General features: G+C 47.0%; 1 protein-coding gene across 2 annotated transcripts in view; it reads left to right on the forward strand.

Moving 5' to 3' along the window:
* The window catches only part of TMEM63B (transmembrane protein 63B), a 74,883-nt gene that overhangs the window by 13,750 nt on the left and 46,317 nt on the right, over nucleotides 1-14,816 (forward strand). The window lies entirely within an intron of this gene.

A 14,816-nucleotide genomic window follows, 5' to 3' on the forward strand; every position in this document is an offset into this window, starting at 1 on the left:
AGAGGCATCGGCCATCCAGGGGACAGCCAAGTTACAGGGTACAGGGCTGACCCCAGTACAGTGCTGCTAGTAGATCGTAGCACTGTACAACGTCTCTTTTCTTTTCAGTCTGCTAGTGGCAATCTCCTCAGGACTTGAAGCCTTTTGGCGTTAGGCGGTCCTGGGGGACCCACCTTGCGGCCGCCAATCGACGTTAGACGGTTGTAAAGTAGGGTAGATGCATTAATTGAAACAGAACATTCGAATAGGGACTGGAGAGGATGTTAGCTGATTTATGACAACTGGACAGACTCTGCGCAACGGACGTAGGTACACTATTACCGTAACAATCACAAATCTGATCTCCCAGTCCTAACACACTTTCTGTCCCTCGGATTTTTGGGTTACTGCCCTGAAGGGTGGCTTTAAATCACAGAAAGAAATCTTAAAACCTGAACTGAAAATTAAGTCAATATAACCATACACAGGTCATACTTACCTCCTGTGTAGTCTACTACTCAATCTCTTTCTCCACATCCTGTTTGTCCACTGTGATCAATGGAATTCTCCGTCCTCCATTTTGAAAATGACCATTACCCCATAACAGCTTTCCTGTCAGCACACTGTTAAACTGTTATATCACCCACTTGAGCCATAGGGAAAAATGATCATTACCCGGCACATCAGTTGTCCTCTCAGCTACAGCTGCCAGCAACTGATATATAACTGACAGCAACTGATATATTTTAGGTCTGACAAAAAATGTTGTAAGAACTGGAAGGGATCATTGTCAGAAGAAAATGATGAGCTTCTGAGAGGAACTGATGGCGAGGTAACTATGTAATGTTCATTTGAATTTACCTCTTGTTTATTTTAATTAATTTTACTCAGTTCAGGTTCCCTTTAAACAAAATATATACATTGGTTCAAATTTGAAGATAAAGGATTAAACAAGGACAGCAATTTCTTATACTGGTATGAGGTTGATGGTATTTTATGCCATTCTTCTTTTTCAGCCTATAAAAATATTGCATTCATTCTACAGTGCCTCTGCACAAGGCAGAGTCAGTTATTTGAGGATTGGGTGAATAAATAAGTAAAATAGTAAAGGGTCTTATCAATTTGTCATAAATCGGCTAATATCCTTTCAAGACCCCTATTTGATGATCTGTTTGAATTAAGGGTTCTTAATGACGTATTTGTTTGCAAAAAAAAAAATCTTTGTATCCCCTTTTGATGTTGCATGGATACAGCTGGGTGCTCTAAAGTCTCGTCAGCTTACAGGATCAAGTCTGAAGAAGGCTGAGTAGCCGAAAGCTTACTCTTCTTTTAAAGTGAACCTGAGGTGAGAGTGATACAGAGGCTGCCATATTTGTTTCCTTTTAAACAATACCAGTTGCCTGGCAGCCCTGCTAATCTATGTGCCTGCAGTAGTGTCTGAATCCCACCAGAAACAAGCATGCAGCTAATCTTGTCAGTTCTGACAATATTGTCAGAAACACCTGATCTGCTGCATGCTTGTTCAGGGTCTATGGCTAAAAGTATTGTGCTAAGTACACACAATGCGTTTTTTTGGGTCGATTTTCTGTCCGATCGGTTTTCCTCTAGATTCTCTTATCTTATAAATTTCCATTTACTTCTATGAGAAATCGACCCGAAAAATGATCGGAAATAATATCGGACAGAAGTTATCTATTAAACCATCTAACGCAAAATTGTGTGGTGTGTACCTAGCATTAGAGACAGAGGATCAGCAGGACATGCAGGCTGGTATTGCTTAACAGGAAATGAATATGGCAGCCTCCCTATAACTCTCACCTCGGGTTCACTTTAAGTTAGCCAGTAAATGGAATCATCCTGATTCATAACTTCTTGCTTTTACTGATGACTAAAGCAGGCCATACACTGGCTCGATTCACGGCCGTTTCGACAGCAGATCCGATCCTGGGATCGGATCTGCTGCCAATCGCTTGCGCTAAACGCACCCGCCGATCCGATTCCCTCCCGAAATCGGATCGGACCGTCGATCGCGCCGTGCGGGAAATTACCCTCGATCGCCCGGCGGTAGGAGCGCGTCGCTTGCGGCGTACGATTCGGGCCCGATCCGAGCATGTATACATTACCTGAAGCTGGCTCCGGGGTCCTCTTCTCCTCGCTGCACCGCATTTCCGCATGTCCCAGTGTACGCTTATACTTCCTGTGTCACTCCGGTGACCAGGAAGTTGAAATAGAGGGCGCTCTATTTGAACTTCCTGGTCACGGAGTAACACAGGAAGCGCCGGGATGGAGCAAGAACAGCGGTGCGGTGCAGTGCGGAGAAGATGCCCGGGAGCCAGCCTCAGGTAATGTATACGGGGGGGGGGGGACAGGCGGCAGGAGCAGCTGAACAGATTGTGATCGGTTTCAGGCTGAAATCGATTCACAATCTGTTTGCAGTAAAGGCAGCCATACGATCCCTATCTGATCAGATTCGATCAGATAGGGATCTGTCAGCTGGTCGATCTAATGGCACATCGACCAGTGTATGGCCACCTTAAGCCGGCACAATACTCTACCGCTATAAATGTATAATAATAATATGAGACTGTGGTGGGAAGATGGGCATGTAGCTGTCTCGTATTGGTCAGGCATATGCTATGACATGGGCGATGAGTATCAGTGGCATGCTGACTCTGCTATGATTTTCCTCTGATGGGATTAGTAGCGGTATGTGCTCTGATCAGTGTCTGCGCTGCTCCTGTAATGATCTGTTTGGTGTCTGTTGAGCAGGAAGAAGCAGGGTGAGCTGTAACACTAGAAGTGTTGTGGAAGGCTGAGCAGGCTGTAGGGTTACTATAAGGCACGACTTGTAGCGGGGGACATCAGGAGATTGCAGAGTGGCTGGCCCATGGTGATGCTTTGCAGAACCTGTGGGCAGCTGCTGCTGGAAACTCTGCCTAGGCAGGATTAGCAGTCAGAGGTGGGCTGTGCTTAGTTTGTGATTTTAGGGGGTTACAGTCAATTCAAAAATAGCTTTATTGGCATGACCAAGATTCATACAGGCATTGCTAAAGCAGGGGGTAAAGGGGGACATGTTAGGGGGGTAGGGGTACAGTGGGTTAGCAGTTTGGGGACTCTCAGCAGGCAGTGCAGCTGGCACTAGGATGATGCCTGGATATGTGAGTGCAGCGTCAGGCTGGTAACATGGATTCTGTCCCTGGTGGTAATACCCCAGAGATCGCCACTCACAACGCGCTCAGGGCAGGGAAGACTCCGCGAGCCTTAAAGTGCCCATTAATAGTACAATCGTTTTCCTCAGATGCGATCATGCGAGCAGATTTGCAAGATCGTAAATAATCGAAAGGTAATTATTGATTGTTCCCATAAATGGGTTGATTAGGGCTCTTTCTCTTTCGCATACGATTGTAAAATCCAACATTTTTACAACAAAATTCTGTTTTCCAATTGCAGAATAGTTTCAATTTTAAAAATCTGATTGAATGATCGCATCTGAGAAAAATATGTTATGTTAATGGGCATTTTTACCTCCCCCCATGTTATCGGACTCTTTAAGATGGCCAATCCGGTCAACGTGCACCGAAAATGTGAAAGTCCTTTGGGCAGTGGTGGATCCAAAAATATTTAAAGAGGAACTGTAGTTAAAATGACATCATGAATAAAATTGCTTATTTTTTACAATATTTATTTATGGATTATTTAGACAGTGTTTGCCCATTGTAAAACAAGAGTCTTTCCTCTCCCTGATTTACATTCTGAAATGTATTACTGGTGGTGACACCTGTAGTTCTGCCAGGTGATCTGTACGGAATGCTCATTACTGAGGTCTCTTTCACATCTGTCAACGCGTGCAGGAGCCGTTCTGCCGTGTGTTGTCTGGAAGGTGCTAGGCGACGCAATCAGCGGTGGTAGCTAATTATTCACCTGACGGGAAAATGCCGGCTCCAGACTATTAAAAGGCCCTTGGTGCGTCAAAACGCAATGCACCGAAACGCACCTTGGTTAAACGTACCTTGGTTAAACGCTGGAAATGAGCTCTAATGTGAAAGAGCCCTGAGAGTCCTATGCACAGAGGGAGATGTTGCTTGCTTGGCAGTTGGAAAAAGCCGTTATTTCCCACAATACAGTTAGGTTCACAAATGGCAAACTGTCAGGACCATGGTCTTGACATCACAATGTAGGAGGGGTTTCACCACACTACCAGCCATTCAGATACCCCCTGATGATCTATTTGAGAAAAGTTTACTCATGGGAAAAGGGATATCAACTACTGACTGGGATGAAGTTTAATCCTGGGTTAAAGTTCCTCTTTAAGGGTCTGATCAGATTCGGTGACTAGCAGTGAATTAACCAGCGGCTGTGTACTGCACCGATTAGGACAAGGTAGTGGTGAGTCTGTTTGATATTGATTGGTGTGTGGCGTTTTGCCACTCTTTACAATCCAGTTGTCTTCCAGTCGATGAAATATCACTCATTCACCATATTGTGGTTACCATTGTTCTCAGTTTATCGTTCCAGACTGGCTGATCTCTTTGTACTCTGGGAGGATTGTTCAGTGACCTGCAAGAGCCTACAGCAGGCAATGTGTGTAATGCTGGGCATACACTGCTTGATTTTGCTGCTAGATTCGGTGCCCGATCGTTTTCCGCGCTCAATTCTGCAGCGATTCTCTTATCTTTCGCTCATTTTTCTTATCTTTTCCCATTGTCCTCCATGCAGAATCGAGCGCGGAAACGATCGGGCTGGAGATCGGACATGACGGAAATTATCTATCGAGCCATCTAAATGGCTCAGAATCGAGCCGTGCATTACCAGCATAACAGGCAAAGTCTGATTGATTGCTGTACATTGTCACATGCAGCCGGTTGCCTTATGAAGTAGATTCAAGAATAACAAGATGATTATACAGTCTTAAAGCTGCAGCTTCTGTCATGCAGCAGGGAAGCTGAGGAGCTGACAGATCTCTGAGGACTTCAGCAGAAAAATCCCCTTGCTCTATTCCTGCCTCATAATAGAGATACAGTGTGCAAAGCTGGGAACTCAGGGCAGATCTCACCACCAGAGTCCCTGTGAGATGGAAGAATCCAGCAGGGCAGGGGAGCCTCTAGTAATGGTTGCAGAGCTGGGGACTCGGGTGCAGAGAGATCTCACCACCATGGTATGTAGATGACAGGATGTCTCTCTTGTAGCTAGCACGCAGTGGCATACGCCGGTTATGGGTGGAGTGACCCTCTGGGGCTGGGGAATGCAGCACAGATACCTGGCAGGGATGTAGCGAGGATTAGTGTGAGTTCTGCAGTCATCTGATGACCCGGGGGAAGATATGACAGTGGCTGAGTCAGTGCTGCGATTAGAAGAAAAATGCTGCTCTTCCAGATCTGGCAGTGAAAGCTCAGCGTGTGTACCTGCGACCCGGATCCCTGACCCTGTCCTACCGCCTCTCTGCATAAAGGGGTCCCCCGCTCACAGGCTGTCTATGGAGGCAGAGGAAGGGAATACGGGCGGCACGAATATGCCTGTCTGGGCGCCATCATGACTGCCATCGCATAACTTATCACCTGACAAATTACAGGTGAGATTATCATCTGTTACCTCTGGGCAAGGAAGAAACAGTGTCTCCTTGTGAATCGCAGCCTGGACAAACATGGGGCTTTTCCTCTGACTGCTGATAGTGGAGCACGCTCTGAAAATGTCCTGCCATAGCTTACTGCTTTTAGCACTGTTGTGGAATAGAATCACAGTGCTGCTGTAAAGTAAATTCAGGGCAGCCAATTGAATTTCTATGCAGGTTCCAGGCATCACCTCCGGAGTGTCTCCTGCCCTTAATGCTTCTCCTATGAACATAAGATCTAATCAGGATCAGACCTAACTACAGATCAGATGTGCAAGGTGATGAGCAATGGTCAGACCTTACTACAGATCACAGATCCATGAGGGTATGAGCAATGTGCAATGGTCAGTCCTGATTACAGATCACAGATGTGCAAGGTGATGAGTGACATGCACTGATCAGACCTGACTACAGTTAACCGATTTGTGAGGTGATAAGTAGTAGTCAGACCTGGCTTCCAATTACAGATGTGTGAAGTGATGAGAGATGTGCACTGTCAGACCTGACCACAGATGTGCAAGGTGTTGATCAATGGTCAGACCTGACTAAAGATCACAGATGTATGAGGGGAAGAGCAGTGTGCAATGGTCAGACTTGACTACAGATCAGATGTGCAAGGTGATGAGTGACAAGCATTGGTCAGACATGACTACAGATCACAGGTGTGTGAGTTCATCTTTCATACATGAAAAGGGTAGTACAGGAGGGCTTTACAGGATAGTCCATGGGGCAGTGGTCAGACCAACAGGCGGCAGTGCCCACTTATGACCATCGCATACTGTGTGCTGCACTGCCCCGGATATTCACATCTCCATCAACAGCACAACCATCTGCCCTGCTTTCCAGGCTCGCTTTCTGGGCATCACTCCCACATCCAAAATGTTACCAGAGCCCGACACTTCCACCTCTGCAACACCTCCGCCCTTCCTGCCCCCGACGCTACCAAGCTTTTTCATCCGCGCCCTTTTGATCTTTCGTCTGGACTATTGCATCACCCTCTTGAACAGCATCGTTCTCCTCCCCCCCCCCCCCCCCTCCTTCAATCAGTAGTTTGTTGCATCCATTCTTCACACAGCTCTGCTTCCACATCTCCTCTCTGCAAAGCCCTACACTGGCTCCCTATCTGCTTCAGGATCAGTTTTAAGATTCTGTGCCTGGCCTACAAATCTGTGCACAAGACCTGTCAAACCTACATCTCTGAGCTTGTCCACAGATATATACCTACCCTCTGGTCCTCCATTGACCTCCACCTGATCGACCTGTGCATCTCCCATTCCCATGTGCACCTGTAGGACTTCACTAGAGCTGCACTCCACTCAATGGAACTCCCTACCCCCCGACTCAATCTTTCTGTCAACACCTTCAAGCAAGCCCTCAAAACACACATCTTTAAAGCAGTAGGCTCAGCCATACTATGCCAGGGAAAAATACACATATGTAAGTAGATCAAGTATTTATCTACTTATATAACACATGTATTATACTGTCCACGTTTTGATTTCAGTAAATGTTATATAGTAAATGATGAAATTCTGTTCCTGGTGGGGGCCATGTCTTTTGCCCACAGTTAAGGCTAACTCGTGATGTCATTTCTGCCCTTTACTTTTTTTTCTTGTCTCCTCCAATCGCTGAGTCGCCTGAGCCTTGCTTGTAAACACAAGTGATTAGGGGATTAGGTTTCAGATAAGCAGCTGGCAGGGAAATAAAGGAAAGAGGAGGAATACATTATAGATAAAAAGAACCCCCAGCATGCAATTCTTTGGCACCGACTACTAAAGGGCCAGTGCTCCTTATGTGATAACTCCAAATCATAACAGCAGAAAAAGTTTTGAAAGTTTTGAATGCAGGATTAGCATCTTTATCACTTACTACACTCAGACCAGTTGCTGTTGAAATTTGATTTTTATGGTGACGATACCGCTTTAAGATGGCCAGTTACCGCACCTTATCTCTCTCTGTCGAGCACCTTTTTCACAGCCCCAAATAGTGTGTCCCTCCCCATTAGATTGTAAGCCTTTGGTAGGGTCTCCTTATGGTTTAATTCTCACCTCCACCAGGGTGGGGCATAGGCAGTCCTCTTTACATACATTGAGTTAGATTGCTCAGCAAGCGCATGGTGAACCAGAACTCCTAGGAGTGTGTAAGGGGCTGAAAGAGATATATAAAAAAAAAAAAAAAAGTCTCCTTACTAAAATGCTATGCGAAACAGAAGTATGCCTCCTTAAAGGAAATCTGTAATAATAAAAAAAAAACCTGTCCCTGGGGGGGTGCTTACCTCGGAAAGGGAAGCCTCTGGATCCTAATGAAGCTTCCCCATCCTCTTCGCCCTCCGGTATCTAGCACTGGCAGCCCCTAAACACCACGTGTGGCAGTACTTACAATCTGTGCTCCTGCACAGACACAGTATCAGCATTCCCACTGGCTCAGGCAGAAATAGCCGATTCCGATCTGGTCCCCCCTCTGCTTCTCAGGTGACTCGCGCCTGTGCTGTAGTAGTGCGGTCCCAATCAGGCTTGGCTACTTGCGCCTGAGCTGATCTGAAAAGTGATCCTGTGCCTGCGTAGGAGCACAGATTGTGAATACTGCCACGCTACTGCGCCAGCGCACAGCTGGTCGGCGCTTGTCGGAGGATTAGCGCTGGATCCCCAGTGCTCAAAGGGTAAGGGAAGCCTCATTAGGATCCTGAAGTTTCCCCCTCCCGAGGTAAGTACCCCTTAGGGGCAATTTTTTTTTCTTACAGATTCACTTTAAACAGAAGGTATTTGTGTTTATTCAGGTTGGAGTGAGCTTGGAGGTAACAATGCATCACTGCTGAGTCTGCAAATTATCTCTTTGATGTCTCTAATAACTAAACACACATCCAGATCAACTGGAATGCAATGTGTGTCAGCTTGTTAATATTACAGAGCCAAAATAATCCAACATGCATACAGACTGTTTTGGACTGGTTGATCCTCATCAGTGCATGGCATGGATTAATATGGCTCTATAGGGCAGGACTTGAAACACCCAGAGTTACAGATTGCCCAGCAAGCTCTTGAAGAACCAGAAATCCTGGGAGTGTGGAAGGGGCTACATTGATTGAATTACGGTAAACCCAGTTGAAGAATAAGAATAAGGCACCTTTCTGTCTCCTTGGAAAGAGTGAAAGCCCCATTGCCTGCCTGTTTCATACATGTTCTTCTACTGTAAATCAGCTTGTGTGATAGACTACCATGCACCAGCACTGCCTTGTGCCTGTCTGCTGGTCTGACACACTCCCTATGTCCCTTGCTGCAAATAACTTTTTTACCACCCATTTCTGTGCAAACATTGTACTCGTATATCTGTTATCTGTAGTCAGGTCTGATTATTGTTCTTTGCACATCACTTCCTGTTCCCGTCTGTGCCCAGGGAACAGGTGGGACAGTTTACAGGAAGTGATGTGCAGAGATAATTGATTAGACCTGATCTATAGACCACAGATATGTGAGTATATGAGCATAGTTGTCGCACAGGAAAGGGGAGCAATATAGACGGGAGTGCCCAGGGAAGCTGGCACTAGAACTGCTGTACAGTGTACCGGATGTACAAACTGCTTTTATAAAGAACGTAAAAAATAGTTAGCCAGGTTGCCCCTCAGATCTCTAAACCCAATTTATAATCCTGATCTTCACTTTTAGGACACAATATTTATGCTTGCAATCAGAAATCATTTCATCAATAAACACTAATGACCCAGTTCCTTCATAACTCCACCATGTTTCATAGTTGGTGTGGTATGCTTAAAATCTTGCGCGATTTCCTCCCTGCTCTGTACTTTTTTCTTCCCATCTCTCTGGTACGTGTTAGAATAGTAGACTTTATCCTGCCTGCTGTCTCTAAGAGACCCAGCGCTGCAGTCTTGCAGGAGGCTGGTGTTTGGGAATGACATCACAGGAAAGACAAGGCGATTGGGTGTTCTGTTGATCCATGTGATGCGTGAGAGGTCTGCTGTGACAGGTCTGCTTTATGAGTCACCCTCTTCTTCCAAAACATCTCTGTGGAGTGACTGCTGGGTCCTGTGAGGTGACAGTCCACTCCGCTGGCTCAGCATGTCTCATCCTTTCATCCTGGCAAATCTTCTCCAATCCCCAGCCACATCTGATCCTGGGTGACAAGGTGACATATGGGCCATGGGGGAGGGAAGCCGCACACGCATGCTCTGTGTCTGGAGGCCCTATGCAGGTTGGGGAACACATCAGTCACAGAGCATTGTAACCAAAGTGGAGCATAAGCGTAGCAATATTTCAGCATGAAAGCTATCAGGAATCGGCCTAGCGACGCCGTCTGGCCACCCCTAAATGTATAATGTCCTCCCCCGGTGCCAGTGCATTGTAAATTCACATCTGTCCCGCTGCCGCGGCTCCTGGCCTCACCCACCATCACCCCAGTGTCTGCCGTTACTGTAAGTACCACCACCGAGGAGGGCGTTTGACCATCGGGGGATCCATCGCATTTGTTGGTCGTCGCTTTATCAAATGCCGATCGACTAGGTTGGACCAAGCGTCACGCACGCACACACACACTCACACACTCTTACTTTTTTTCTGGTTGTGGTTATAATGCTGATCAGGTTTTGCTGCTGAAATGTTCAAAGGGTCGTTACTTCTGTTTTTTTTTTTTTTTTTTTTACAGCTGAATGTGGCTGATTTTTACATCAGACTGTCATGGCTGCTGTTCAGAATTCAGTCTTCAAAATGTAGCTAAACTGAAAATAAAGATGGGAGACTATTCCATTTTATGTTCCAGTTACCATTAGTGCTACACACACAATTATCTCATGAGTTTATTTTTTCTTCAGGCTTGCAGACAGGCCGTTTGATTGGGCATGTGGCAGAGTGTTCAGAGGCCTGGGGGCATACAGATTTGCTTGGTGGGCAGACAGGTCATGGAGGTGGGCCAGAGTGGTTGGAGGTCAGGTAGTTAGTTGTGACAGGTGTCAGGCAGTTAGAAAGAGCATTACCAAAGACTCCTCTTCCCCTGCTGCATGCTTCTAACTCTTGGGAAACTTCATTGGTGAGATCTCTGTGCTTCTGGAATCCCAGCTTTGCACACCTGCTGCTCCCATTACCAGTAGCTCTGCCCACCTTTCCCCTCTGGATTATTCTATGTCCTGGCAATCGTATGTGATGAGATCACTGTGCTCCTGAGATCCCACCCCTGATGCACTTATTAAGAGACCTCCCTCCCCTGCTGCATTCTTCTAAAGTTTCAGGGAATTCAGTGATGCAGTCATCAGATGACTGCAGAGCTTACACGCTAATCCTCTGTACACAGTGACTGAAAGTGTCTGTGCTGCCTTCTCTGGGACACTCCTCCCATAACTGCTATTGATCAGTGATTGGTGGAGGCTGGAGTGATAAAACACCTCACTGTTCCTTCTGTGATTCAGAACCCCTGGGAAGATTTGAATCCACAGCTCTTCATACTTGCTGCATTCATTACCACAGGCTCCCCTTCCCCAACACTGGGCCTCCATTTACTAAGGGCAATTCGGGTAAAATAATCCCCCCTCCCCCCCAATTCACTAAGATTTCCCACATGCTTAGAAGTTCGATAATATACAGAAAAAGCATATTCAACTCACTAAGCCCTATTCGGTAAATCTTACCAGCTGTGGAGCAGGTCAGGCAGGAAGTGGGGTGCATGAGTCGGGGTTCTTATGCCCAGTGCATCCCCGGCATCCCTTTAGCTATGCTGCAGCCACTAGAGAGAACTTTTGTGTATATTATTAAATAGTTATGCACATCTAAAGGGATAGAGAAAAGCCTTTTTAAATATCTCTTCCTGCTTTGTCGTTCTGAAGTCCCACCCTCCAGAGTATTGGATCAAATGGGGTGAGAATCAGGGCTGTGTGGCTCTCCCTATTGGCTGTCTGACTTTCCTTATTGGCTGTCTGACTTTCCTTATTGGCTGTCTGCTACACCTGTCAATGTTACCACATGGAGATTGTAAGTTACCAGGTCAGAGCTGGAGAAAAATAACTGAACATTTTTACTTTATTTACCTAATTCTTTAATCTTTTCGAATTGCAATTTCTTGAGATATTTACCTTACAAGACTAGTCAGTAATTTTGCTATTCAGTTTGGTAATAGGTTTAGTGAATTGGAATTTGGCAAGGTGATCGGTAAAATCTGCTTTTTTTCCTGTATTACCGCGGTAAGGCTTCGTGAATTGAGGCTGTTCTAGTATCTTTGGTTGCTCTGCACACCTTACACCTGCAGCACCTATTATCAGTGGCTCCTTTCCTCCTGCTGGGTTCAGTGACGAGATCTGTGTGCCTGAGTTCCCAGCTCTGCACAACTACTGCACCTATTATCATAGGCTCCTACCCCCCTGCAGTTTATATTCTATTTCTCAGGGACTCGAGCAGGGGACGTCCTTTAGCCTGCTGTGAGGCTGGGGTCCCCCTTTAGTTGAGTCGGGCTGCTGTACGCTGTGTTCCTGGAAGATGTCTGGTAATGGGAGCAGTGGTAGCGGGTGTCACATGTGTGTGTTGGGCTGCAGTACGCTGGAAGATATCTGGTAATATGAGGTGATGGCTGAGGAAGTGGGTGTCACGCGGGTCACACAGAATCAGCTGTCACATGGGAGACATTGTGTTATCTGTGCGCATCACTTTTATCCTTCCTCCTCATCTTACTGAGTTCATTGACCTGCAGAACAAGCGGTTCCCTCTCGCCATAAACCGCTAGCAGTGGGTGAAAAGTCTTTGTCTGCTGTATGGGTGATATATGATGAGCTGTCATCTCTGAGCTGTCACTGAAGTCATTTCAGCATATCCAGCATGTTATTATTTTCACTTCTTCATCTTAGTCACGGGCGAAAGCCCTCTGCCAGGTAGCACCTTTTCCTGCATGAGTGGGGCGCACGCTGATGATGCTTCGGAGGGGCGAGGACATTGTGAGTCTGCCACCAAATGACCGCTGCTTGCTTGTTTCCTGCCCACCGCCCCTCCTCCCCTCTCCACTGAACAGCACAGGTTGTAGCCTAGCAGAACATCTGTACAGCGCTTATTCCCAGAAATGATGATATAACAGTCAGTGATCATTACAGAGTGCAGTTATGAGGCAATGTGGCAAATTATTGATTTCTTCTTGTTTGGAAATGGTGTGTGTGTGTGTGTGTGTGTGTGTGTGTGTGTGTGTGTGTGCGCCTGCCTGCGTGTGTGTGCGCCTGCCTGCGTGTGTGTGCGCCTGCCTGCGTGTGTGTGCGCCTGCCTGCGTGTGTGTGCGCCTGCCTGCGTGTGTGTGCGCCTGCCTGCGTGTGTGTGCGCCTGCCTGCGTGTGTGTGCGCCTGCCTGCGTGTGTGTGTGCGCCTGCCTGCGTGTGTGTGCGCCTGCCTGTGTGTGTGTGTGTGTGCGCCTGCCTGTGTGTGTGTGTGCGCCTGCCTGTGTGTGTGTGTGCGCCTGCCTGTGTGTGTGTGTGTGTGTGTGTGTGTGCCTGCCTGCCTGTGTGTGTGTGTGCCTGCCTGCCTGTGTGTGTGTGTGCGCCTGCCTGTGTGTGTGTGCGCCTGCCTGTGTGTGTGTGTGTGTGTGCGCCTGCCTGTGTGTGTGTGTGCGCCTGCCTGTGTGTGTGTGTGTGTGTGTGTGTGTGTGTGTGTGTGTGTGCGCCTGCCTGTGTGTGTGTGTGTGTGTGTGTGTGTGTGTGTGCGCGCGCGCCTGCCTGTGTGTGTGTGTGTGTGCGCGCCTGCCTGTGTGTGTGTGTGTGTGTGTGTGCGCGCGCCTGCCTGTGTGTGTGTGTGCACGCCTGCCTGTGTGTGTGTGTGTGTGTGTGTGTGTGTATGCGCCTGCCTGCCTGTGTGTGTGTGTGTGTGTGTGTGTGTGTGTATGCGCCTGCCTGTGTGTGTGTGTGTGTGTGTGTGCGCGCGCGCGCGTGTGTTATGTATCGGGGGTCTGTGAAGGTTAGTAAATCACATGTTGGGAGACGTGCGAGGGTGCTTGTGAATGCTCCAGCCTTCTGGGGTGCAGTATTATAAGGAAGTCATGTGACAAGGGTATTCACAATCCCAGCTTGGCCAAATTGCATCCACTGAAAGTTTTCTAGACCTAAAGAGGAACTTCAGTGAAAATAATGTAATAAAAAAAAGTGCTTCATTTTTACTATAATTATGTATAAATTATTTAGCCAGTGTTTGCCCATTGTAAAATCTTTTAAATCCCTGATTTACATTCTGACATTTATCACGTGGTGACATTTTTACTGTTGGCAGGTGATGTAGCTGCTGCATGTTTTTTTGGCAGTTGGAAACAGCTGTAAACAGCTATTTCCCACTATGCAAGAAGATTCACAGACCGGAAACTGCCAGGAAAATGGTCCTCACAGTTTCTTGTGGGAGGGGGTTTCACCACAATATCAGTCATACAGCGCCCCTGATGATCTGCTTGTGAAAAGGAATAGATTTCTCATGTAAAAGTGGGTATCCGCTACTGATCGGGATGAAGTTCAATTCTTGGTCTTGAGAGGGATATGGAGGCTGCCATATTTATTTCCCTTTAAACAATACCAGTTGCCTGGCTGTCCTGCTGATCCTCCGCCTCTTATACTTTTAGCTATAGACCCTGAACAAGCATGCAGCAGATCAGGCATTCCTGTCATCTGATTTCACAAGATTAGCGGCATGCTTGTTTCTGGTGGGATTCAGACTGTAGCCAAATAGATTAGCAGGGCTGCCAGACAACTGGTATTGTTTAAAAGGAAATAAATATGGCAGCCTCCATATACTTCTCACTTCAGTTGTGCTTTAAAGCAAGCCTGTCGGGAGAAAAATTGAAAAAGTTAGATATGTAAGTGCTAGGAAGCCCCTGGAGCATTCAGAGACTTCCCAGATCCCCTGTGACCCCTCCACTGCGGCCCGAGACCCTCTGCTTCTCCTGGGCGCGCTCCCGTCTGTGTACAAGCTCGGCTGTTCTGCTGGACAGCTTTGTGCCATTGGCCAACTGCTGGCCGTGCATGGAGAGGAGCGCAGCCACGGGAACATATTCCTCAAGCTCTTCAGAGCGACCCTGTACTGCAGTGGAGGAAGCCTTTGGCTCTACTGAGGTGTCCCACTGCTGAGGTGTCTGTTTTGTTTCGCACATCGCTTCAGGTACACTTTATGTTCAGGTGTGCACTTTTAGTTTATCTATGTTCTGTTGCATTATATACTTGTCTGAGTATCTCCATAAAACAGGTTTTTATATCTATCAAATATCTCGGGGTCCCACCT

Source organism: Hyperolius riggenbachi, chromosome 4 (genome assembly GCF_040937935.1).
Source record: "Hyperolius riggenbachi isolate aHypRig1 chromosome 4, aHypRig1.pri, whole genome shotgun sequence".
In the NCBI taxonomy this organism is placed as follows: domain Eukaryota; kingdom Metazoa; phylum Chordata; class Amphibia; order Anura; family Hyperoliidae; genus Hyperolius; species Hyperolius riggenbachi.